Here is a 24899-nt window from a genome sequence, read left to right on the forward strand (position 1 = left end):
ATGTCTGTTGGTATTGTCCCTCTTCAGGGATTATTTGGGCAGTTAGTGAGATTTCATGGTTGTCATTCCTCTGACATTTCTAGGAGACTCAATCTCGAGGCCAAGCTCTTGTTTCTCTGGCTCTGACACCCCCTCTTCCGCCATGATTCCTGAGCCTTAGGCACAAAAGTTGTGTTGTAGATGTCACAAGTGGAGCTGAACACTACATAGTCACTCGCTCGCTGTCTTTCGATTACTTAATGGTTTTCTGTAGAGACCTCTGTCTGTTGCAAGGAGATAGTTATTTAAAGAAGGAAGAAGCCTGTAAGGCCACTGTGATAGAGTGCTTCCTTAGCAAGCCAGACTCTGGGCTCCGTCTCCAATGCCCCGCCCCCAAAAGACACCCGGAATTGTTTTCATCCCTTAGGCAACTGTAACCGTGTAACCACATCTTTCTAATCTGATAATAGTAATTTTACATTTCCTTCCAGAGAGAGCACCAAATGCTCCTTACTTCAAATCAGTTTTTCATTCATGAAACTAAAGAATCTATATTTCTCATTTTAAGGTAACAGTTCCTATGGGAACAAAGTATCAGTTTCTCTTAGCAACCGCTGCAGCAGTTACAACATTGATAAACTTGGTTTCAACATGAAACTACTTTCAGTAAGGGTTTATTGCTGCCATCATAGAAATAAAAACCAAAAGTCCTAAGCAGGATATAAAATTACATCACATAAATTATGAAAACTGGGTAATAATAACCTATGAATGGAAACAAAAAGACCTCACAGAAACAATTTAAAACAGTAGCTTACTTTCTTTGTGTCTATGTTTTCCAATTTCTTGTTTTGTGAGTAACTGACTGTGCAGAAAAAGAAAACACCAGACTGCAGTCAGGTGGAGGGGGGTGGGGCATACTGTGCATTGCAGGAAAGGCAGGTCCATGTGAGGGCCTTTGCATGACCAGTGAGTGCCAGCTTCAGACCTAGCTCTCTAAGGCCCAAACACTTATCTACTGGGACCAGCTCTTCCCACAATAAAGTGAAGTCTAAATTTATTTTAAATTATAACATTCCATAATCTTATATATTTAAGTTCCCCACTATCACACACAAAGTATTGATCCAATACCATACAAAAAGTCACTACATGAACTTTTTAAAATCAGGTGCTCAGAAGGCCTACACTTAAGCCTCAGGCAACATCACACACAGAAGAGCAGGTGAAGAGTCTGTAAGAGCATCCACTTCGAGACAGCCTCTTTAAAAGCAGAAGAGGACAAGAAGTGGATGGAATGGGTCCCCGGGTGGGGCAGTCTCTGGATGGCCCTTCCTTCAGTCGCTGCTTCACTCTTTGTCCCTGTATTTCCTTTACACAAGACCACCTAGGGACCCATCCCAAACACTAGGACACCAAACCCAGACACTACTGCTGATGCCAAGAAGTGCTTGCTAACAAGAGTCTGATACAGCTGTCTCCTGAGAGGCTCTGCCAGATTCTGACCAATATAGAGGCAGACGCTTGAAGCCAACCATTGGACTGATCACAGGGACCCCAATGGAGGAGTTAGGGGAAGGACTTAAGCAGCTGAAGGGGCCTCATCTGGCATCAGTGGGAGGGGAGGTCATTGATCCTGTGAAGACTCGATGCCTCAGTGTAGAGGAATGCTAGGGCGGTGAGGCAGGAGTGGGTGGGTGGTGGGGGAAGGGTAAGTGGGGAAGGGATCGGAGTTAGCAGAGGGGAAACTGAGAAAGGGAATGACATTTGAAATGCAAATAAATAAAATATCCAGTTTAAAACAAACAAACAAACAAAAAACACATGTGAGGAAAAGTGTGATCTAGTCTTCACGATACAGATAAAGAAAGTTTCCTCTAAATAAATAAGCTACTACTTCATCCATAAGTCATGCATGAAAGAAAGTGGGTGGAGGGGGCAAGGAGAGAGGGTGGACATCGGAGGAACTGGCAGAAGGAGATGGGAAAAAATGTGATCAAGGTGCATTGTATGAAACCCTCAACTAATCAATGAAAATATGATATTATTGAAGCAAAAGGCGTGGCTCACAGCCTACTGTGCCCAGCAGTGTCTAAGCTGCTACCCACACGTCTGTAGTTTTCTCCACAGCTGAGAGCTCCTGAGATACCGCATTCTATGCTCAAGAGTTGGGGTCGCAGGAAGCATTTAGCACAAGATAAGGAGCCTTCACCAAGGTTACCCAGAGCCCGGCGGTAAAGTTGGAATCCGGACAGTTTTGGTCGTACAGTATTTACCTCGCTTATCTTACACGGTTCACCTCATTTGTGGTGCGGGTTCCATCTATGCTTTCCACATCCTTGAGACGTCGTCCTGCACCATCTGTTCCACCCTACGGGACTCGTCTTGGAAGTGTAACTGACTCCCCTCACGTGTGCACGCAGTCTGATTCTCAGAACGTTGAGTATTGCCCATCGTGCTAGAGGCGGGTCTCTCGTTCTCTGACAGAAGCGACCATGGCAGATCCTCCTCTGAAGATAGGAAAGCTAGCACTGAAACTGGAAGACAAAGAGCCATTCCTGAATTATTATTTCATATTCAAAAGTCAACACGCCTAGGCAGATGTGCTACCTCTCCCTCTCTCTCTCTCTCTCTCTCTCTCTCTCTCTCTCTCTCTCTGTCTCTCTCTCTCTCTCTCTCTCTCTCTCTCTCTCTCTCTCTCTCTCTCTCCCTCTCACACGCACGCACACACGCACACTTCTTTGGTGAAAACAAGCTCAGATCTACTGATAAGCAAATGGGAAACATACCATTGAGGCAATGCTTCTTAATGACAAACAGAATTTCACAATTCGGAACGGCAATGTCTTTTTAACATGGCTGCCATTAAAACCAGATCTTAATTATCAGGAGAAGATAGCCCAGTGACTGTAGGGTGCCGTGTTTCGGGTGGATTCACAGTGTGGTGGACTGTTCAACCAGGCCTTTGTATAAACACATCTCAGGGGCTAAGAGAACAGGTAAACAAGTCAGGATGCAGAAAGCCTGAAGTGGAGCTAATGGAGTTATGTTTTAAAGAGGGTCTCACCTTTCAAAAGGTCACTTATATAAATAGACTTTGAAGTAATATTCCAGCCACATTCGGGACGGCATTGGCTCGACCACTGGTGCTCTCACTCTCGATCTGGCTGCTGAGTGCGTTCACTCAAGAGCACTCACTGGGCTGTGAACTTCTGACCTGTAACCTCTGTGTACCTTGTATTTGAGAGAGGGGGAAAGGCCTGCGTAATACTCACTCGATTTATAATCTAATGTGTTTACAGATTTTCGTAAACATTAAGCTGCTCTGTCTTTCGAGGACACGCTGTAAAACAGAGGCAAAGGAAAGACCAAGGAACAGAACCTGCCTCAGAAATCTTAAGAATGAGACCCACCCATGAGGCAGGAATGAAGAAATAAACCAGGATACAATGAAACGCTTTGTTGATAAAACGCTATGACCATCTGGTGACACCATTTTTAGGGTAATGTCAGAACTGACTATTATAATAATTAGTCTCTTCCTAAAAGAAGACAGGTCGGATTCATGACAGGAAGCAATGTAGTGTTTCCCTAAGACTGGCTCTTTACTGCCAGGGGAGGTAGCGTTAAGTCATAAACGGCAGGATTTAAATACCGAACAGGCCAATTTTAGCTACACAGCACTGGGCATATTAACCTATCTGACCCTTAATTTGTTCATGTGTACAAGAGAGATAATGAGACCTGCCCTGTGGAGTTGTTATGAAAATTAAGCAAACAACACACTTGACGTTCCAGGCTACTGCCCAGAGCAATGGTAGCAGCAGCAATTACTATTATTCCAAAACATGAGAATTGTGTGTGTGCGCACGTGTACGTGTGTGTGTGTGTGTGTGTATGTAGTATGCATGTGTATACAGGTGTGTGTACATATGTGTGTACGTGTGTATGTATGTGTGCGTGTACGTGTGTGTACGTGTGTGCATGTGTATGTGTATGTGTGTATGTGTGTGTGCATGTGTATGTATGTGTGTGTGCATATGTGTGTACGTGTGTGTATGTGTGTGTATATGTGTGTGTACATGTGTGTGTGTGTGTGTGCGCATGTGTTTTCATTTGGAATCACTTAGGGGCAGTAAGCAATGTCTATATGTGAGAGACCACGAGGGCCATACCTTCGGGTTTTCAGTAGACTGGGAAGCATGAGGTGAAAAACTCCTGCGTGGTGCCGTGCGTCCATGTGTAAATGCTAAGTAGTTACTACAACACCTCCACTAAGCCCGACATACTGGGCTTTCCATTTCCTTCCTACAGTTGCCTGAGTAAGATTTATCACCCTTGACCTGGGCACTAGAGCAGGCAAACAGCGGCCCACTGGGCAGATTGCGCTCGCTTGAAAGTGTTTCTGAGCGAGCACTAGCTTTAGTTTCCCACCCAAATCAAAATGCAGTGATCAAGTCGTATTCGGACAGGGTGTGGGTCTAGATTTCGGTTTCAGGATGTCTAAGTACTGAGGTTTACCCCACTACACATCTTGGCTCACATCAGTTAGATCTGCATCTACGGAAAGCTTTGTTAACATAGACAGAAACACATTCATACAAAGCCCCTTTTAAAATAACCTGGAGCTCAGCTGAAGCTCAGAGAGAGTGGAGACGCCACAGCCGTCTCTGTGCACCCGGCTGCTGTCATAGCCGAGACTGTTGAACTGGAACCAAATTCACCCATGGCCAACCTTGTCATGGCAAGTCTGGTAAATGAAACTGGTCTTGTTTTTAATTTCATTTCCTGTTTTATTGAAGGAAAAAAAAATCTGTTATTTGCTTTTCTAAATGACACCACGATGTGAAGTTCGCTGCCGACTGTGCCTGTTTGCACAGGATAAGGCAAGATGTTTTATTAAAAGTGGTGTGGCACAGGTAGCCTGACCATTAGAACAACTGCCCGAGGAGGAGGGCTCTCAGGAGGAACCACCCAGAACTCATTTACCCAGTGCTGAAGAAAGCCTGTAGATGCTTACTGACCAGTTTGCTTCAGGGCTGAAGAGGGTAGGAGGAGTTTCATCTCCATTTGAAAGAGGAAATCCTTGGGAAGCTGCAGGAGTCTGTGATTCCAGCAAATATTCCTGCTAGCATTTTCCTGTTTCTCACCTTGACTCTAGTGTTGATGCCCATTCACATCCCCAGAAGGCTTTGTGCCTCAGTTTCACCATCACGACACAGGAGTGACACAGGCATTCTCTGTTTCCCACAGCTGATGTATCCTCGAGGCTCCTGTGAACCGAATGTTGGGAAATAAAATTGCAAACTTCAGAATTGCATCTATTAGAAAAGAATTTTCAGAAAGTTCCAGATGAGTCTTTTCGTCAAAGGAAGAATTCTGTATATAGTAACTTTAAAAAAAATAAATGTTTAGGGCTCAGTGTTGAGTTCATACTGTTCTTACAGAAAACCAAGAGTTCAGTCAGTCCACAAATCCCAGTTTGGGTGACTCACAATTATCTGTAACTCGACCATTAGGGAACACCATCTTCAGGCCTCCAAGAAGGGTACCTGCTTGCATGTGTGTGCAAACACACACACACACACACACACACACAGAGAGAGAGAGAGAGAGAGAGAGAGAGAGAGAGAGAGAGAGAGAGAGAGAGAGAGGATTAAAACTATGTCTTAAAAAATAAACTTAGTTTTTAGTATTACTATGATGGTGAATTTCGTCAGACTGAAAAGTTTTAAAATCATCTAGAAGTCACACCTCTAAGTGTGGCTGTGAGAGAGTTTCCAGAAGGGTTTAACCAAAGGTGGAAGAACTACCCCGAGCACGGGTAGCATCGTACTGCTGGACTGAATAAGAAGTAGAAAGTCGGCTGCGCCCCAACATTCATCTCTCTCTGCCTCCTGACGTCAGATGTGAGCATCTGAGGCCCCGTTTGGATGCCACGAAGTACTGTCTCACTCAGATCGTGAGTCAACCCTCCCATCCTTAAGTCACCCGTCACAGCACTGAGGAAAGTAACCGATGAGAGTCTATCCTTTTAAATTGGGACACATTTTAAAAGGAAGTATATTGAGTCAGGGTCCACCCCTAAGTGTTAGCATGATGAGAGCGCCGTTCTCCCTTCCCCATATTCCCTGGCAGGACAAAATCTCAGTGTAAGTTGGGTCCACGGAAGTCTCGCGAGACTTGCTCCTTGGTCCCTTGTTCAGTGTCTTGCTTCTGTGTAGGAGAGGGAGAGTGGGCAAGCATGCCTGAGTTGTTGCAGGATGGTTCTTGAGCCATCACAATCACCGTAGGTTGTTTGGGGTTGGGGACGGGCGGGAGAATGAAGAGCAGAAGACTAAACTGGAGAAACAGGAGGCCAGAGAGGAAGAAGAGGTCGCGCAGGAAGGAAGTTCAGCAGAGGTGATGCAGAACTCCGCATGGCCACGGGGCTAAAAGTGTGATGGACCACGTGGTGACTGAAACGGGACGGCGACAAACAGCCGAGGCTTGAGACAGAGGCAAAGCAGGAGTCTTTGAGGCCTTACTAACAGGAAGACGATGCCGGGGTCTCAGTTTCATCCGGGCGTGAGCCATCAAGAGGGTTTTTAAAGAAACATAAATACTTACAGAAAACCTTCCTCTTGCCCTTGCCATGTGAGGACAGTTCTGGGTGGCAGGAGTGGAGGCACAGACTGTGTGTGACATTCGGGGAGACAATGCACAGTCTGCAGTAAGGTAAAGACCAAGAAATGGTGGTAGTGGCCAGCATCAAGCTAACATCCGAGGTGAAAGATGAAACGCAGGGGAAAGGTGCAGGAGAGAGTCGGGGTTCACTTTTAAGCTTTAGCGTGACTAGGGAGCACCCTTCTCTCCTCCAGTATTTGACAGAATCCCCTGTTGCAATGTTTTCACAGTAGCTTTGTTCTCAACACTCTCTCTCCAGCTCTGTCTGCTCCACCACTGGGTTCTTGATCCTCCCACATTTTAAAGCCCTGTAATGGGCTGAACCCAGTCTTCCTCCTTCTTGGTCAGTTCTGAAGTTGAAGGGTTGGGATTTTAAAAGCTCCTCTCCCTTTTTGTTGAGCCCCATCATCAAATCCCAAGTCCTGAAGGATGGCACTGCCCAGAGAGTCCTCAGCTCTCCTTCTCAGCTCTGACCACATTCATCAGTAAGCCCTGGCCAGACAGTGCTGGCTTCTCCTATCTTGTTTCCTGCTCTCTCCATTCATCCTGTGCCTACTTCCGGATTCATTCTCCTGAAGTGAGAAATCCCGGCATTTCATACCAACGTTCAAAAGCTACTGATGCTTTCCCCATTAGTGAAGACATTGAAGACGAACATGATGTCTAGTATTCAAGGTTGTCTGTCTGTAAACACTGGCCTGCCTGAGGAGTTACTGTCGACAGAAGACGCAAGATGCCTTATCCACGGGGGAGAGGCAGCAGCAGGAAGGGAAGGGATACTGGCTGGATGTGAGCACACTGAATTCAGGAATGTAGAGCTGTCCCTAGACTACACGAAGATCTCCTGAATGCCTCCTCAGATGTGGCGTCCTGTCAGATTTAGATCTGGGATACAGATAGGAGGTGAACATGGGATGTCTTCCTGCTTTAGCCGCCCCCTCTTCCTTTAAGACGGGTCTGTGCCAGTCCTGAACTCCCCTTTCCCAGTGAAGAGTCTATGTCATGGCATATAATCCAGTGCAGAGACCTGCCAGAGGTTTCAGCTATGAGGCCTGGGGAAGAAAGTGGCATCTCCCCAGAGGATCTGGAGATGCCTGGCCTATAAGTGCCTGAAGCCATCTTGTTCAAGCACACCAAACACCTCCCTGGGAACAAAAGCAACACAGAAAAACAGAACAACATCAACACAGCTCTGGGCATTGCTGTTCATAGCCCATGGGAAGGTGGCTCACTGTCCTTGTCACTGTGGGCACCTGCTGCCATGTGTTCTAGAAGCAGTCCGGGTCCCGTGCCATCCAGTCTAGCCCCCATGCCTCTCCTCAAACCAGGGAGGACCTGCTGTGACTTGCTTATACCCGCTCCTCAGAGAGGGTCATGGAATCTTGGCTCCTGTCTGTGCCCTAAGCTTTGGAAAGAACCATGACAATGTCACTCTCTGCCCTTATAGTCATCACATTGCCACTCAGTTTCCCAGTAGGTTACTTCTGCCCAGTGTACAACTATCTGTAGAAAGAGGTGTGTGTGTGTGTGTGTGTGTGTGTGTGTGTGTGTGTGTGTGTGTGTTTGTGTGTGTGTCTGTTCTAATTTGTATGTATGTGTTGCTGTGGGTGTGGTGGATGTGGTTTGTATGTGGTGTGATATGCATGTGACATGTGGTGTGTTGTGTGTGTGGGTGTATGGGGTGATGTGTGTGTGGGTGTGTGAGGTGGGGTTGGTGTGTGTATATGTGAGTTGTGTAGTGGGAGGTGTGGTGAATGTATATGTGGTATGTGTGTGTATGGTGTTGGGAGTTGTGTGGTGTGAGTGTGGGGTGTGCTTGTGTTTGTGTGGTATGTATGGTGTGTGTCTGTGTGCATTGGTGTGTATGTGTTGTGTGTTTGGTATATGTTTGGCATGATGTGCAGGTAGTGTATAATGTGATATGGGAGGTGTGGTGTGTATGGGGGTACAGTATGTGGATGAGAGTGTGGGGGGTGTTGTGCATGTATGTGGTGTGTGTGTGTGTGTGTGTGTGTGTGTGTGTGTGTGTGTGTGTAGTCAGAGATCAGATCAGGAGTTATTTCTTAGGAAGTGTTGACTTTCTTTTCTGCACGTGGAATCTCTCACTGGGACTGGAGGATCCGTATTACAGTAGGCCAGCTGGCCAGGAAACTTTAGATATGCTCCTGTCGCCGGCTCCCGAGTACTGAGATTATAAGCATATGCAGTCACACCAGTATAGGGGTACTGAGGACCAAACCCAGATCCCCAAACTGTGAGGCAAGTATTTTACTGACTGAACTATCTTCCCAACCTCCATGTAACATTTTGAAACCTCATCAAAACAAAATGTGACAACATTGTACCACAGAGATGGATACAAAGGATATAAAGTGACACCTCAATTATTCAGATCAAAAGTAGGGACCTTGGACCTTCATGGGCAGCACTTGGAGAGGTTTGAATTAGTCAGGGTTGGATTATCTGATACTCCTACGATTGAATAACGAAGAGTATCTATTCATCACAAGAGCTGTGAACTGCTTTGAGTTGCTCATGGTTTTGAATAAACTAATAATAGATTGACTGATTTGTGTTATATATACATCTGGCCAGCTTCTCGCAGAGCCTTCCTTGAGAGAACACAGGATGCCTTTGGATACATTGTCTCTCTCAAGCCATTATTGTTACTGTTTTAGAACACTAAATGTGACACTGTGGCCTGCTGGCATTAATGTACATTTCAAAAGCGCCCAGCTTTTCCCTTGGAAGTAATTTCAGCATTGATAGGGTTACAACTGAGTCATTTCTGATAAGCAATTAGCACATATCAAATCAAGCCACATTATCCAAAGCTTTGTGCTGCCACTGCAGATATAGCAGGGGTTCGCCATTAAAAACGTCAGCAAAAACTTCCTTTATTGTCACAGAAGCAGTGGGCAATATTCAAATGGAGATAACTGAACCATTTAAACAAATATATTTTTAATCACAAAATGTCACTCCTTTCCAGACCTGTGTTTCCTATTCATATGCTAGAGAGATACAATGTTAATAAGCTCAATAAGCTCGGGTAGTGTTCTGAGAGCAGTCCAAAGAAAGACAGCAGTGGAGAATGCCTAGGTGCTGAAGCTGTGAATCACCGAAGTGATGAAGTCTGACCATGCCTAAGTGTGCCACCAAACCGTCCAAGCCACAAAGACACACACAGAGGTGACAATGCAAATGGCTCTCTACCTTCCATACTCTGAGATGACAGAAAAAAGCTGAAAAATTGCCTTGGTGGGTATGTTGGGGGATTTCAAGTTGGTACCACCTCCAATTTAGTGACAGTTGACAACACTCTAACCCACCAGAGGTAGCCAGTCCCTGCCTAGCCAGCTATGCTGTGCAACTGGCCATCAGAATTATTCTTTTGCAAAACAAACAAGGCCAATATAGTGAATTAGGTATAGCCAATAAGCAACAGAAACTGATGCTGAAAAGACATATGGAGCTCAGCCCTTAAAAAGAACCATGGTCACCACTGGAGTTTTTGGGAAACAAAAACTGCAGGAGTCTCTTGGTTCGTGCCAAGAAGATGCTTCAGATTAGTTTACAAGTGAGGTGGAACCCATGGGATTGTCATACTCCCAGAGCACTCTAGTTTCCCTGGGGTTCCAGGGAACAGACACACCCATCATACACACACACACACACACACACACACACAGAGAGAGAGAGAGAGAGAGAGAGAGAGAGAGAGAGAGAGAGAGAGAGACAAAGACAGAGAGGGAGAGGGAAAAGGAGAGAGAGGGAGCCTGAGGGGAAACAGCCACAAGCAGAGAAGATAGCCAAGAAAGAGGCTTGGAAGAAAGCACATGAACTTGGAGGTTGGGAGAGAAAGGTGGGTTGGGATAGCGTGAATTGCACCTGGAAGCCATGAGCTTTCTTTTCTAGTTACCTCTCCCGGGGAGGAGGGGGACACAAGCAAAGAGCACTTCTCTTGGCAATAGCTATCTCCTTTGGAGTCATATATATTGGGGTTAACCAGATGGCCTGAGGTGCATCAGAGGTTGGGGCTGTTAAGATTCACAAAGGGGTAGCCTTTGCAAATGTCACTAAGGACTGGCGTGGCAGCCAGAACCACAGACATGGAAGACAGATTCCCCCATACGCCCTGTGGTGGTGCAGAGGTTAAGTGTACCAGGCGGAGGCTGCTAATCTACTGACTTGGGGACAAATCACACATGGAGACTTAGCCAGGAGAGACAGCTAGTCGTGCAAGAGACATCAGAACTTCCTGAATAGATAGACAAGCTTGCCTCTGTGGGAAGAGTGGAGCAGAGACACCCAGAGACAAGCAAAGGTCACACTGTCCCCAAGAGACAGATCGGGATTACCGACGGCTTTCAAATCCATTTCCGATGACAGAGCCCGTTTCTTTGCAGCAATCACAGTAATCACACCACCCGTTTCTAGCAATGTCTTGAGCATGTGTCTCCTTGCAGCAGAAACTCCGTCTAATTAAACATCAGCAGGCTAACAAGCCGGTGGAGTTTCGTTTTGCGTCCCCTCTTCCCGTCCTGTCTTGAGCCTGTCCTAGTAACTGAAAGGCATTCACTACTCTGGGAATGGTGTGTGCTAGACTGCTCACCTCTGGTCTTCATCAAGCTTATGAATGGGTCACGGAGTAAGAAACGTCGATTTAATTAAGCATCTATAATGCTCTGGAGGCTTTGCCGGTTGCTGTTACACTTGTCGACTCATTGGCTCACTTATGAATGACTTCCTGTTATGGAGTTTTAATGGCAATTTTATCAATGAAGAAACTGAAGCTCATAGAAGTGAAGTGACATTCATTGGAAACTGTAGACAGAGACCTGAACATGGGATTTTAATGAGGCCATGGCTGCTGTGAGCTATACCCAGCCAACAGCCACCTCCAACTCAAGAGAGAAGGAATCCGAGTTAGTCATCTTGGACTTACACTTGACTGAGGTAAACTGTAAACAGCAACACACAGACGATGCTCCTGGAACTGGAAGAAATATGAGGTTTAAAAGAAGGGTTGGAGCCATACCTAAGTGAGTACCAACCCAGCATTCCAGAGGCCCAGGTCTGAGCTTGACTGCCATAGCTTCCTCCACCCCACCATGCCACACATTCAAAGGCAAAAAGAGACCACACAGAGAGCAAAGGGAGCCATAGGTGGAGAAGCAGTGCTGTTCCTCAAGGACAGCCAAGGCAAGGGCTGAGAACCCGCAGAGAACAAAAGTTGCCTCCTGTCCATCCTGACCTGATGCTCTTGACTGAGGGAGCTACTCTGGTCCCAATCTACCTACATACTGTATACCATGATTTAAAAAAAAATACAGGAGGAAATACGGAGACAAAGTGGAGCAGAAACTGAAGGAAAGGCCACTCAGAGACTGCCCCACTTGGGGATCCAGCCCATATTCAGTCACCAAACCCAGTCAATGTTGTTGATACCAAGAAGTGCTTGCTGACAGGAGCCTGATATAGCTGTCTCCTGATAGACTTTGCCAGAGCCTTACTGATACAGATGAGGATGCTTGCAGCCAACCATCAGACTGAGCACGGAGACCTCAATGGAGGAGTTAGAGAAAGGACTGAAGGAGCTGAAGGGGTTTGCAACTCCATAGGAAGAACAACAATGTCAACCAACCAGATCCCCCCACCCCAGAGCTCTCAGGGGCTAAACCACCAATCAAAGAGCATACATGGAGGGATCCATGGCTCCAGCTGCATATGTGGCAGAGGATGATGGCCTCGTTGGACATCAATGGGACGAGAGGCCCTTGGTCTTGTGAAGGCTCATTTCCCTAGTATAGAGGAATGCCAGGGTGGGGAGGTGGGAGTGGGTAGGTGGATAGGGGAGCACCCTCATAGAGGCAGGGGGTAGGGGGATGGGATAAGGGGTTTCTGGAGAGGAAACTGGGAAGGGGGATAATATTTGAAATGTAGATAAAGAAAATATCCAATAAAAATGGAAAAACAAAACAAAATAAATGACCCAATCCAAATCAGAAAGAAACGAGGCACCAAATCTGACAGTCAACTCTAGAATGAGGCTGGGCATAATATCAGCATACAATCAAAGTTTCTGTTTTTCATTTTAGGAAATTTCCCATTGCACAATTTACTACCTTCCCCACAGCCACCAGTGCCATCTGCATCCATTTGGTATGCAGACCAGTCCCAGGCATTTTCAGAGGATGCCTTTACTGCTCTGGACAGCATTGCCCATGGGTTAGGAGCACGGGATCCGGAGCCAAACGGTGCGAGTTCAAATCCTGCTTCTGATATTTGATGGGGCACCTTTAGGGAACTGTTTCGCTCCAACTTCCCCGCTCCTCCAGCTGATTAGAGTGACTATGCCTCCCTGATGGCCTCTGCCAGGGTTTGAAAGAGTCTTTCAAAGTCCACTGCTATTAGGGTTTTGGGAGGTAAGTCCTAGAGGAAGGAAGTGATTTGTGATTAAGGAAACTAAGGTGGGGGTGGCTTTGTTATCACGGAAATGGATTTGGCCCTCCCTTGCTCTTGCCCCCCCAACATTTTTTTCTTTCTTTTTCTTTATTTGCCTTCCCACATTCCACCAAGGGGGTGACGTAGCACTAAGACTCTTCAGGCCCCAGCTGGATCTTGGTCTTTCCAGCCTCTAGAACAGGGAGGTGACCGCCCGGGGTGTTTTGTAAGAGCAGCATGGAGTGGGGGAAGATTTCCCAGGAGCTTCTCATGCTGTATGAGACTCAGACCCGAGGCCCACAACAACCCAGTAAATGGGAGGGGGTCAGCCCCAGCAAAGGGAAACACTGCACATAAAGCACGCAGAACAAGCCCAGCCATTGGCTGGTACCTGCTCCCGAGGATGCCGTGCGAATGCTTTCAGCTTCTCCCTGTAGGACCTGGATGTCGAGCTCAGGTTGGCGGGATTTTATGACCACTGTCCTTACCCACCAAGCCACCTCATTGACCCTAATATTCATGGTTTTTTTTTCTTTTGAAGACTTAATCATGGCTGGATCCAGGCTGCTTTATAGACTTTATATAACCTCTATTAAAATCCCAAAGGCATTATTTTTGTGAGAAATGGAGGGGGAAAAAATCCACGCTAAAATTCATACGGTATTTCAAGGCACATCGCACGCGTGTAGCCAATAAAATCTTGAAAAGAGAGACAAATTTAGAGGCCCTAATCTTTCTGATTCTAAATTTATTGCAGAACTACGGTAACCCAAACAGAATTGTGCTGTCTGAACCAGGACCGCCTGGTTTCACAAATAGGGTCAAATATTTCTTAGTGGGCTTGGTGGGGCAGTGTGGGCAACACGGTTCTTTCAACAAATATCGCTGACAAAACACATAGAAAAGAATGAAGTGGGACTTTACCTTCCAAAGTGGAAACAACAACAACAACAACAACAAAGAACAAAAACAAAAACAAAAAAACCCAAACAACAACAAGGCACTAATAATACTCAAAGGAAAAAGTCCTTGGCATATAACCGGGCAGTGATTTTTTGGGGACAATACCAAACGCATAGTGGAAACAGATACGTGAAAATAGATAAGTGCAGTCACATCAAAATTTTAAACGTTCATTTAAGGATGCAGTCAACACAAAGAAAAGGGAAGCCGTGGGGCGGCAGACACGTTTTTGCTAGTCATGTGACAGGATTAACGTCCAGAACAGGAAGAACTTCTGCAGTTCCACAACGCAGCAGCCTAATCAATACTCGAGAAAAGGGCCCGGCAGACATTTCTCCAAAGAAAATACAGAACCCCTCCCCTCGTCCCCCGCCGCCCACGCAAGATGAAAAAAGATGCTCATTCTCACCAACACCAGGAAATGCAAATCAACGCCACCGTGAAACGCAACCTGTTCTGGTTTCATTTCTGCGGCCGTCATGAAACATCCGGACAAAAAGCAAATTAGAAAGAAGGCGGAGGGCTGGCTTCGGCTTACAGTTCCAGATTACAGACCACGGTTAGAGGGAAGCCGAGAGTAGGAGAGCTTAGGGCTATTGGCTGCGTGACATCACAGTCAACAGCAGAGAGCAAGGGATGCATGCCCGCTTGCTCCCTCGCTCGCCTACGCTCAACTCAGCTTCTCTACTCTTACACAGTTCAGGACGTCCTGCCTCAGGAACGATGCCTTCCACCACGTGGGCTGGGTCTTCCCACATCACTTAACTTAATAGTCATCCTCTCCTACCCCAGACATGCCCACAGGCCAACTTGAAGTAGACTATTACACATTGAGGTTTTCCCAGGTCATTCAAGGTTGCGTCAAACTGACAATGAAAGCTGACCATCACACTACCTTATAACCATAGGACGGCTACTATCACACACACACACACACACACACACACACACACACACACACACACACACTGCATTCTGAATTCCTCAGGGGGCACAGTAGGATTGTGGGCTATAGACTAAAGGATACGACAACTAATTTCGACCCATGATCTGGACTTGGTTCCTTTTTCCTCCTTTGAGCCCAGGGCTTCATGCATGCTGGGCAAGCATTTCACCAACTAAACTACATCCCAGCCCCCTTGGTTTGATCTCGTTCCAGTAAAGGACAGTTTGGGCGGTTGGTGAATATGAATAAGGTGTCTGACTTGGATGGTAGTGGCGTAGCAATGCCGACGGCTTGGTTATCAGGTGGTGATGTCGTATTTTTACTTCAGAGAATGTGAGCTGCTGCCTTTAGGGTTTGGTGGAATCACGCTGATAACATTTCCTCCAACAAGGAGGGGGAAAAAAAAATCAAGAACGAAGCCCAGTGGCACATGTATGAAAATGCCACACTGAAACCCGTGACTCTATATGCTAACCTCAGACGTTAGCTAAAAAATAAAATGAAGTTAAAAATATCCAGGAAGAGAATGGTGGCAGTGAGTATACATTTCAAAAAGGGATGGCTCAGAGCATGTGCTGGCCTTGCAGAGGGCTCCTGTCTGGTTCCCAGCACCTGCTGCTGGTGGCTCCCAGTCACTTGACCCACACTCCAGAGGCCCTGTGCTGACTGAGGTGCATGTCACCCCCGTACGTAGTTAGAAATAACAAAAGTAAATATTAAAGCAGATTAAAAACGTGTTAAAATGTTAGTAATCACCATACCTGGCTTAAGGACCTATGGTAGTTGTGTATTTCACTCTTGCAACTTTTCTGAACAGTTTTCCATGCTATTTCTAGCTTGTATGTGGTGTGTGGAGGGCATAGGTCTGCCCGTGTGCATGTATGTGTGCAAGTGTGTGTTTGTATGTAAGACAAGGTCTATCCACATAGTGGTGACAGTATTCCATCATCGAGGTGAATTCACAGGCCTAGCAGCAGGTAACGGGCTAGACATAAGATAAACATCTTATCTGTCATTGAGTTTGAAAACGGTAAGGTTTGAAATTTAAAGTAATATGTTGTTTGCTTAGATTTCCAGAATGACGTCAGCTTTTCAGCAAATAACTGTGTGGGGTTTTAGTGAATTAATGCACAACATTCTTGGACCTCATCACTTCCTGTAAGGTTAGCAAGGAGGACACTGTACTTGGGAACTCCTGTTCCTTCTCTGGACCACAGCCCGGAACTAATTCTGAGAGTCACCGCAGATCAATCCACACTTTGCCACACCAGACTTCAAAAAATGAAGGATATATAGAGAGAAGACCTGCCAACTGGAGCGGGCTGTTGCCGAGACCTGAGGAAGCTGTAGAACTCAGGGTGCCAATTGCAGGAAGGGCACTGTAGAATCAATGTGCTTCAACCAAGGCCACCAATATTTACTTCCATTCAAGCCACAAGACCCTGGGTCTCTCCTGCATGTGAACTGAAACCAAAGATGGCCGTCTTTTGGAGTGAGGGCGTGGGTGGACCTACCTCGGGAACAGAGTCAGAAAGTAAGCCTTAAGTGCAGCCCAGCACTTTCGTTTTCTGAGTATGTAGCACACAACTATGGTCCAGGCCCTGGAGAGTTAGAGGCAGGAGGATCACTATTTTGACCCTGGGCTCTATGATGACTCCCTGGTCTTCTATTCACAGTGAGCTGAAAGCTACAGGTGGTCACATGTCAGCTGTGCTGCCCAGCACATGGCTGTTAGCGCTGTTCAGGTCGGATGCCCTTGTGTAATTATATCACATAAACAATTCTTAAAAATAGATTAGAAACCGTAAGCACGGTCTCGCTGATTCTTTGGGGAAATTGCTCTCGGGCTACTGAATTCAACTTTCTGTATCCTGTAAGAAGTCTTAAGTCAGGTTGGGAAAATAGTTCATTCTCACCGACTTGAAAATTGTCATTGCCTATGGCCAAACCTTTACACCTTTCTTTTAAAGCAACAATGTACTACTGGACCCTAAAAATCAGCCAGTTGGTGGAAAACATCTTTCTAAGGTGGGAGCATGAAGAGACGGACAGTTAACTTACTATTGTGAGAAACCCGAGTATCATAAGTGGGAGAGGAACAAAACTGTCACTGCTCTTAAGGCAGAACGAAAGGTAAGTGACCCATGTGTGGATGTTGTTATTCTGTTTGCCTTAATTTGAAAGGAGTTTCCCAGTTTTAGAGGAGAAAGCCAGCCAGCTCTCTCCCTGTCTCTCAATGCCCCTTCCATTTCTTGGCTTCCCCTGTAACCCAGTCAGTTTTCAAGCCCCACTCTGCACACTGGTGAGCTGGATGACTCTGCTGCACCCTACAAAGTGGGTTCCATGTTTGCACTCTTCAAACCCTGCCCTGACCCCGGATTACCCCCAGACACAGATTCTCCACTCGTTCCCTACATCTTCCTCTACCTGCAGTGTTGCTGCCATGTCCACTTCTAGTCTCTCAGGAGCCACCCTCAGTCCAAGTTCTCAGCTTTTCAGGGATGTCTTCTCCCATGCAGCGCCCACTCCCCTGAAGTGGGCCTTTGCACACGGACATCTTATTGGGCATCTTCTTTTGTCACGGGTGTCCAGGCCCCACACTGAAACGCCCTCTCCTCCTGGCCTTCCTCTCTTCTCCAGGTCTACGACTTCCTGTTTTCTCTGCTCACACCAATGTCACGAACTTCGTGTCCTTTACATCCATTCCGTCACATTCAGATGCTCCTTAGAGTTCCAGATTTGAACTCTTAACACAGTCTCTTTATACGTGTGTGTATGGTGTGTATGTGTATATGTGCAAGTGCCCGACACAGTGACGGCAGGTCAGAGCACAGCTGTCAGGAGTTGGTTCTCTAAGACTGTGTCACGCTCTCTGCCATGGCTTATACTCTAGGCTAACTGGTGCTGGAACTTCTGGTCAATCGATCCTCCTGTCTCTACCTCCCCCTCATTTTAGGAGAGCTGGGGTTACAGAGGTGTGCCTTTTAAAAAGTATGGGTTCTACGGATCAAGTCCAGGTCACCCAGCTTGCACACCAATTGCTTTTACACAGTGAGCCCTTTCACCAGCCAAAGTCCCACTTCTGATCCTGGTCCACCTCCCTTTCTGATGAATTGCCTCCTTCCTCCTCCTGCACCCTGGTTGAGAGTCTTCTAGTTAAGACTCTCTATCCTGCTTGTCACCTGCCATGTACAAGTGTCCTCTAAACAAGAACCCTCTCCCAGTTGCCTGTCCTGATCCTTTGACCTGCTAACTACTTTGGTTTGGGCTCTGAGGCTCCAGCTGCCATTTCCAGCTGTTTACAACTCCTCGCTATTATAAATGTTTCACTGGAAAATTGTAAGGAGAACTTTGTGTTTTCAGTAAAAATAACTCTTCGAACTGCTGGTCCATGTCTGCCTTTGTGTGTTTGTATTCTGATATTGATATTGCGCCTAATAATCTCAACTCAGTGCTCCAGTTCTAACGCAAACGGCCTTCTGACATCTTTTACAAATCGTCCTCCTCTTTTAAAACCCAGCTCTGTCATCACTACCCCCAGGAAGCCACCCCAAAACTCTCCAAAGCCAAATCAGTAAACAGATGCCTTTTGTCCCATTCAGACCTTAGCATGGTGTGCCCTTCGTCTGTCTGTCTTCCCACTGGTCCATGAGACATGGACAGTTCAAAGAGAGAAGAGGCTACCAGCCAAATCTAACAACAACTGTAAGTCAAATTTTTGTCTTGCCCCTAATGACTGCAGAAAACACAGAGCTCTCTAACTTGTCGAGCACCCAGTATTGTTCACAATGCAGAAGAGGTGGAACAATGAGAAGAAACCAGTCTTCTGGGCAGCAAAGTGTCCATACAGACCTTTCAAAGACCCTCCAAGCTCAGACACCCTGCTGCATCTCTTGGCACTGTGTTTTCGTCCCCTCAACTCTCACAGCCCACCTTCCTCCACTCTCCGCTGACAAAGCCCACATCCTTTCCCCTGTGGAAACAGGTCCACTCAGACAGGGGCTCAGCAGACTTTTCAGAACTGCATTCCATACCCCTTCCTAGACAAACGCACCGCCTTCCCACCTTGCCAGGGATTTACTGTCCTTACATTTATGTGAGGTCCACTCTGACTCGAGTTTCTCCCCAGAAATGATCCCCCTGTCTTGACAGCCACTGGTTTGTTTCCCCTCAAGGGTTTACTGAACCACAATAAGCTCTGGTTTCTCCTCTGGCCATGTCCAAGTTTTCCTATCTCCTTTCTCAACAAAACTCATCTTAACATTGCTCTACACTCTTCAATCCAAGCCAGGGCTCATCTCTACCACCCATTTCTCTGTCAAAGACAGAAGGACTCCCCATGGACACGCCCCCACCAGCAGCAGCAGCTCAGCCTATCGATCACGCCCTGCTTTCCGAAAAGTGCACTTTCACTTGGCGTCTAGCATGTGGTACTCTCCTTCCCCCCATGGCTGCTGCTCCTCAGTCTCATTGGTTGGATCTTCCCAACCTCTGACCTCTAAATGTTGGATTGCCCCAGATCCTAATCCTCCAGTCCTCAAGCTCTCCCCACCTGTGGCTGTGCGTGCATGCGTGTGTGTGTGTGTGTGTGTGTGTGTGTGTGTGTGTGTGTGCATGAGGGCATGTCTGTCTTTCTGTGCACGTGTGCATGTGTGTCTGTCTGGGCTCTCATGCCTGCTACTTGCCTTTGTTCCACAGAAGTGTGCTAAGTCTACTTTACCCAAAGACCTTTGCATAAGTCTTGAAATCTGAGAAGCTTTTCTCCCCAGGCAACTATAGGGACTGCCCTCATGCTGTGTTCACATCTCCTCTTGAAAGTTCCTTCAGTTAAGACCCAATCACTTCACCTAAGAGCAGCACCAACACCATCACTCCTGTGTTTGCTACACACACACACACACACACACACACACACACACACACACACACACACACACACGCCCCAACTGGCCACTGTATTACATTGTATACAACCCAATTACATAGCACGGAGTTTGTCTCTTTGTCTCTCTGTCCCCGTCTCAGTCTTATGAGGAAGCTTGGTTCCACGGAACTTCAACAAATCACCTTCTCACCTCCTCAAAGCCACGGTTCTCCCAGGTGTTGCCTGCACACTGCTGAGGTAGGGTTTTGCAGCTTAGCCTTACATCCTAACATCTGGCTCTGAAAGACTAAGTGATGGCTGTAATTCAGGAGCTCGGATCAGTGGCTACTGAGCTCTTCTCAGCAGAGCTCCCTTAGGCAACTTGGCTCCTCCTGGCTTTGGATTTGGTAGTCTTGTTCTTAGCCTCCCACTTCTTTCGGCGTTGACAGATTGCCCTGCCGTGCCTCTCTCTGTCAAGGTATCGTGCGTGCGTTTAAAATTCTGCCTCCTGTTTCATCTTAAGAGAAGCCACCATATTGTCTTAACACCACCAAGCCTTACGGAGTGCTTCCCTCAGTCCTTCCCTCTGTGGATATCTTTATCTTTTAAAAACCATGTCGAGCTTAGAAAAAGTTTGTTTCTCTAAGGGTCAAACACACAGGTCATTGGGGAGGGAGAAGAAAAGTTGATCCAAAACGGTTGAATGTTCCAGGCACGGGAATGAAATTGACCTCTCCTCAGGTTACTGGCGGGAACATACAAGGAGCAAACCTTGCATCTGTTTCCCATTGTACGCGCCTAAAGGGCACGGCACAGAGATTGGCCCGCGAGCAGGATGAAGGTGCCCAGGCTGCTTAGAGCCTGACCTCCATGGCAGTGCTGGACTTACCATTACTATCTCGTTCTGAGTGTGCCTTCTGGAGTTTAATTCAAAGAACTTACTTCTAACTAAAATTAAGGCAGAACTAACTCCTCTTTTGTCTTCTTCAACCTCCCAAGACACGAAGATTTTCGTCTTCTTCACAGACACAGAAGATAAGATTGCAGAGCTGGGTAGGACCTCTGCAAACGAGTTTTTTCTTTCTTTCTTTTGTTTAATCTGTTTTCCCTCTTTAGGCAGGTTAACTAAAGAAGAGCACCTATTAGCTATGGTTGAACCTCTCTGAAGCGAGACAGGAAAGGGCTAAGACCAGTCTGTTAGCCCCCTGCCTACCTTCCTTAGGTCAAAGTCCCAGCTGTTCTACGCAACCCAGCAGACACAACCTGCTGGCTAAAATCTGCCTATAAACATTCTCATTTGGTCCTCCAGTCTGGCTCATGTAAGAAAACATTTACTGATGCTAGTAAAATAAAGAAAACTTAGCCCAGAAGCGTGCTAGTGCACACCTTTAATCCCAGCACTCAGGTGACTGAGGCAGGTGGATCTCTGAGTTCGAGGATATCCTGGTCTACAGAGTGAGTTCCAGAACAGTCATGGCTACTCCTAGAACCCTGTCTCAATAAATAAATAAATAAATAAATAAATAAATAAATAAATAAATAAACAAATATTTAAAAACGCATAAAGCTTTTAACCAATATGTGTTTGAAAGAGTGAGGACCACCAGAAGAACCACCCATGGTCGTAAGAAACTACCTAGCAGTGCAGGCCAGGATCAGTAAGTATTCTTCCTTGCCGGGAGTTTGGGCATGAACTTGCCATGCACAACATTGGAACAAGACCAGAAAATGAGATAAAAAAATTCCAGTCTCTGACTCATCTGAAAGCAGAGACTTGGACATCTGAAAGCAGGTCCAAGAAAGTGGGACAGCAGTTAGAAACCTAGCTTAGGCACTGTCCCCCTGCATGGGGCTCTCGCTTAGTTTTATACATTTCGATTGGAGCCTTTCAGAAGAACTAAGTCCTCAAGTGAGGTCTGCTGGAGCAACACTTTGGAAGGTGTCACAAGACTTCCAGAGCGATGTTTCCTGGCTTCCTCCGCATATGCCAGTGCCCATTTTACAGGGGGATTTATGATCCTTCTCTCAGTAGAACCAGCCAAAGTTTTATAATCTTCATTAAAAACCAGCACCACGTGTAATAATATGAAACACTGACCTACACGGGGGGGGGGGGGGGACAAGTTATAGGTGCTTAGGGAAACATGGCAGTTTCCTGGCCTTGGCAAGGGGTAAATTTGCAGGCACCAGCACGGCAACTAACACAACCTTACTTTATTGCAAATTTATGTTCAACCAAAGTCCTAATTACTGTCTTTAAATTTTCAACTACCGCCAAGCCTTCTGACACTAAGCTCAAGATGGCTTAACTGGGCAACAGCACCCTTACAGCATTCAGAGGGGTGAGCAAGCTACAGCTGCTGAAACTCAGTGGAAGCTGAGGTTAAAGATGGAAAGAGGCTCTTCTTTTAGACTAGAAAATAGCTCATGGGAGTTGGAGATTATCCTCAATGGGGTGGGCCTTTAAAGCACCCTCTTGGGTAGGGAGCTCTTCTCAAGGCCCATTTCCCATAAAAGGGGGTCGATTCGGCTTTCCGGGGGTTCAAGGCTCATCTTGTCCTGCTCCTTCGGGGAAGCTGTTGTCAGCCCCGGAATGTCAGGTTCCAAGTCGGCTTCTCCCTTTGATGAAGTGCCCATGGCTCTGGCGACCTCCCCACATGCTACACTGGCCTTCGCAGCTTACCCTAACCCCACTAGCCCCACAACCCCTGACTTTCAAAGACCGGCTACAGATAGGCGGAGCTAGGCAGTCGTCCGGGCAGGGAAGACAAGGCTCTTTGGGCCGCGCGGCCCGCACAAAGCCCGGAGACAGGCGTCCGCCGCGGCAAGAGGCGCGCCCCTTTCCCGAGCCAGCCGGCGAAGCGCGCGCCCGCCCGGGCCCGAGCCCCGGGGAGCGCCATTCGCGGAGAAGCTTACGCCAGTCACCCGGCGTACGGCGCCCCAGCGGCCGGGGAGGTGCGCTGCCCCGCTCCCGTAAAGTTATTGTGAATGGGGAGCGGGTGACGTCAGCGCCGAATGTCAACAATGTAGCGATTGAGAGTGTGGGCGTTCCGGGAGAGCGCGAGCCGCACGGCGCAGCCAGCAGCCCCGCCGCCGCCTCAGCAGCAGCCCCGCGGCCGCGCACCGGGCTGCGGTCGCCCCTGCGCCCCGCTTCGCCCGCCGCCCCTCCCTCGCGGCCCGCCCCCCGTCGCCCCTGCCGCGCGCGCCGCTCCCCTCCCCCTTCCCGGACTCGGGGGGCTGCGAGCGAGCTGCCATGTGATGCGCATCCCCTCCGCCTGCTCTCGGTGACCCCAGGACCGCCCACCACGCCGGCGGCCGGGAGGGGGCTGCGGGCTGGGAAGACGCGGGCAGGACTAGCGCAGGAGGACGAAAGTTCCCGGGAAGGTGAGTGCCGGACCGGGCCGCGGGGCCGAGGCGACGCAGCGGGGCAAGTTTGCACGGGGGCAGGCAAGCGGGGCAGCGGGCGGCGTAGGGCCGCGGCGGGCAACGAGTCCGGAGGGCGAGCGGCCGCTCCCCGCCCACGGCCGCCTTATGGCATTTTCTAGGAACGGGAAAGGGGTGGGAGCCGAGCGGAGGACGCGGCGGCGGGGTGCGCTCTCCCGCCTGCCTGTTTACGGCGGGCGAGGCGGCATTGTATTTTGCTCGCGTCGCCGGGTGTTTTGGAACAGCAGGGGGAGGAGGAGCCGAGGGTAATAAGTCAGTGGTGGGGCGGGAGGGCGGGTGGGGAGAGGAGCGTCGCCGGAGCCGCAGCAGCTGTCAGACCCACGGCCCTGCCTCCGGCCCCAGCCCGCGCTCCGGCCAGCCCGGGTGGCCCGGTCCCTCCCTGCCCACCACATTCGCGCGCGGCGGTTTCGCGAAGACTGCGGCTCTGCGGCTCTGCGCTCAGCTGTCAGCCGCCGCAGGGTGGCTCGGATGACCGCGCCGGGCGCTAGAACAAGGCAGCCGGGCTCCTTGGGCGCAGACGCGCCAAGGGGAGCTCAAGGCTTCTGAGAGGGACACCTTGCAACCATCTTCTCCCCAAGGTCCTAGAACACACATCCACACCTGTACGCCAGTCTCTGAATCCCCAGGGCTCCACCCAAGAGTCGAGTTTAAGGAAGGGACAACTCGCTGCACCTTCTCGCACCCAGGCCCTCGCAGTTCGCTCATCCTTTGGGTGTTGGGGAGCCGAGCGGCAAGCAGAGGGCAGCGGGAGGCGCTCATGGACTACCCCAGGTGGCCCGTGAGAGAGGACTTGATCGAGCATCTATCTGGGCGACCTCGGGGTGGGCAAGGATTTGCAGGGACTTAGAGGAAGCCGGCTGGGTGGCACGTGTCTGAAGGGCCCCACACCCCAAGCACCCGGGGTCTTGCGTACATTGAGTCTCCCCAGCCTGCGCTTGCATACATACAAGTTTGGCAACTTGGGCGAAGTTCCTGCCAGGCTGCGGTCCGAGTGGTTTTATGTGTGACACAACAAGGTGCTCCTCGCATTACGCGGGTCCCGCCACTGCTGTCACTGTCTTCTGGGACGAGGAGGGCTGGAGCACCACCACCCTGAGTCCCAGCTGCGACTTGCAGCGGGCTCGTGGGCGGCCAGGCGACGCGTTCCTGGATTTTTCACCTTCACTGTCTAGTATCGTAGTCTTTCACTCTGTTAATTTCATCTGCTGAGTGTATTTAACTAAAAAGGGTAATTACTGTAGATAAAAATCCTTCCTAGCCTAGTGGGAACCTTGGCGAAGATGCTGCCTAATGAGATTTTTTTCCTTTTTTTTTTTTTTTTTTTGCTTTTGTCTGTTTAAGAGTAAAATTAGAGATGTTACCTCTGATAATGGTTTTCTCAGATCATTAAAATGTAACATGTAGGAAACTGTCGCGCCGCTAAAGCACAGGCTGACTAGAAAAGCTAAGCTTGAACCGCCTTGTGCCACTCCTCTAGAAGAGATGGCTACTTCCGCAAGGCAGCAGGCGACTTGCTTAAAATGTGAGGTCATCCCATCCTGAACCTCCAGCGGCTTAACCAGCGGACCGCCCTTTTCATTCTTTCAGGTA

General features: G+C 48.3%; 1 protein-coding gene and 1 long non-coding RNA gene across 10 annotated transcripts in view; one reads left to right on the forward strand and one right to left on the reverse strand.

Annotated features, from left to right (window-relative positions):
• The window catches only part of LOC120102849 (uncharacterized), a 40518-nt gene extending 18615 nt beyond the window's left edge, over window positions 1-21903 (reverse strand). For all 4 annotated transcript variants that reach the window (XR_005504689.2, XR_005504686.2, XR_005504688.2 and 1 more), the window contains exons 1-5: window positions 17429-21903; window positions 5475-5531; window positions 3047-5252; window positions 2769-2966; window positions 2256-2516 (exon numbers count right to left, since the gene is read on the reverse strand). This is a non-coding gene — a long non-coding RNA (uncharacterized LOC120102849). The remainder of the gene's footprint in view (window positions 1-2255; window positions 2517-2768; window positions 2967-3046; window positions 5253-5474; window positions 5532-17428) is intronic.
• The window catches only part of Bach2 (BTB domain and CNC homolog 2), a 350229-nt gene continuing 342225 nt past the window's right edge, over window positions 16896-24899 (forward strand). For 4 of the 6 annotated variants that reach the window (XR_010066378.1, XR_005504432.2, XR_010066379.1 and 1 more), the window contains exon 1: window positions 23111-23249. The gene's annotated coding sequence lies outside the window, so the exon portion shown is untranslated. Of the gene's footprint in view, window positions 17135-23110; window positions 23250-23269; window positions 24897-24899 lie in introns of those variants that run through there. The other 2 variants (XM_017593349.3, XM_017593347.3) reach the window with 2 other exon arrangements.

Source organism: Rattus norvegicus, chromosome 5 (assembly GCF_036323735.1).
Source record: "Rattus norvegicus strain BN/NHsdMcwi chromosome 5, GRCr8, whole genome shotgun sequence".
Taxonomy (NCBI): Eukaryota; Metazoa; Chordata; class Mammalia; order Rodentia; family Muridae; genus Rattus; species Rattus norvegicus.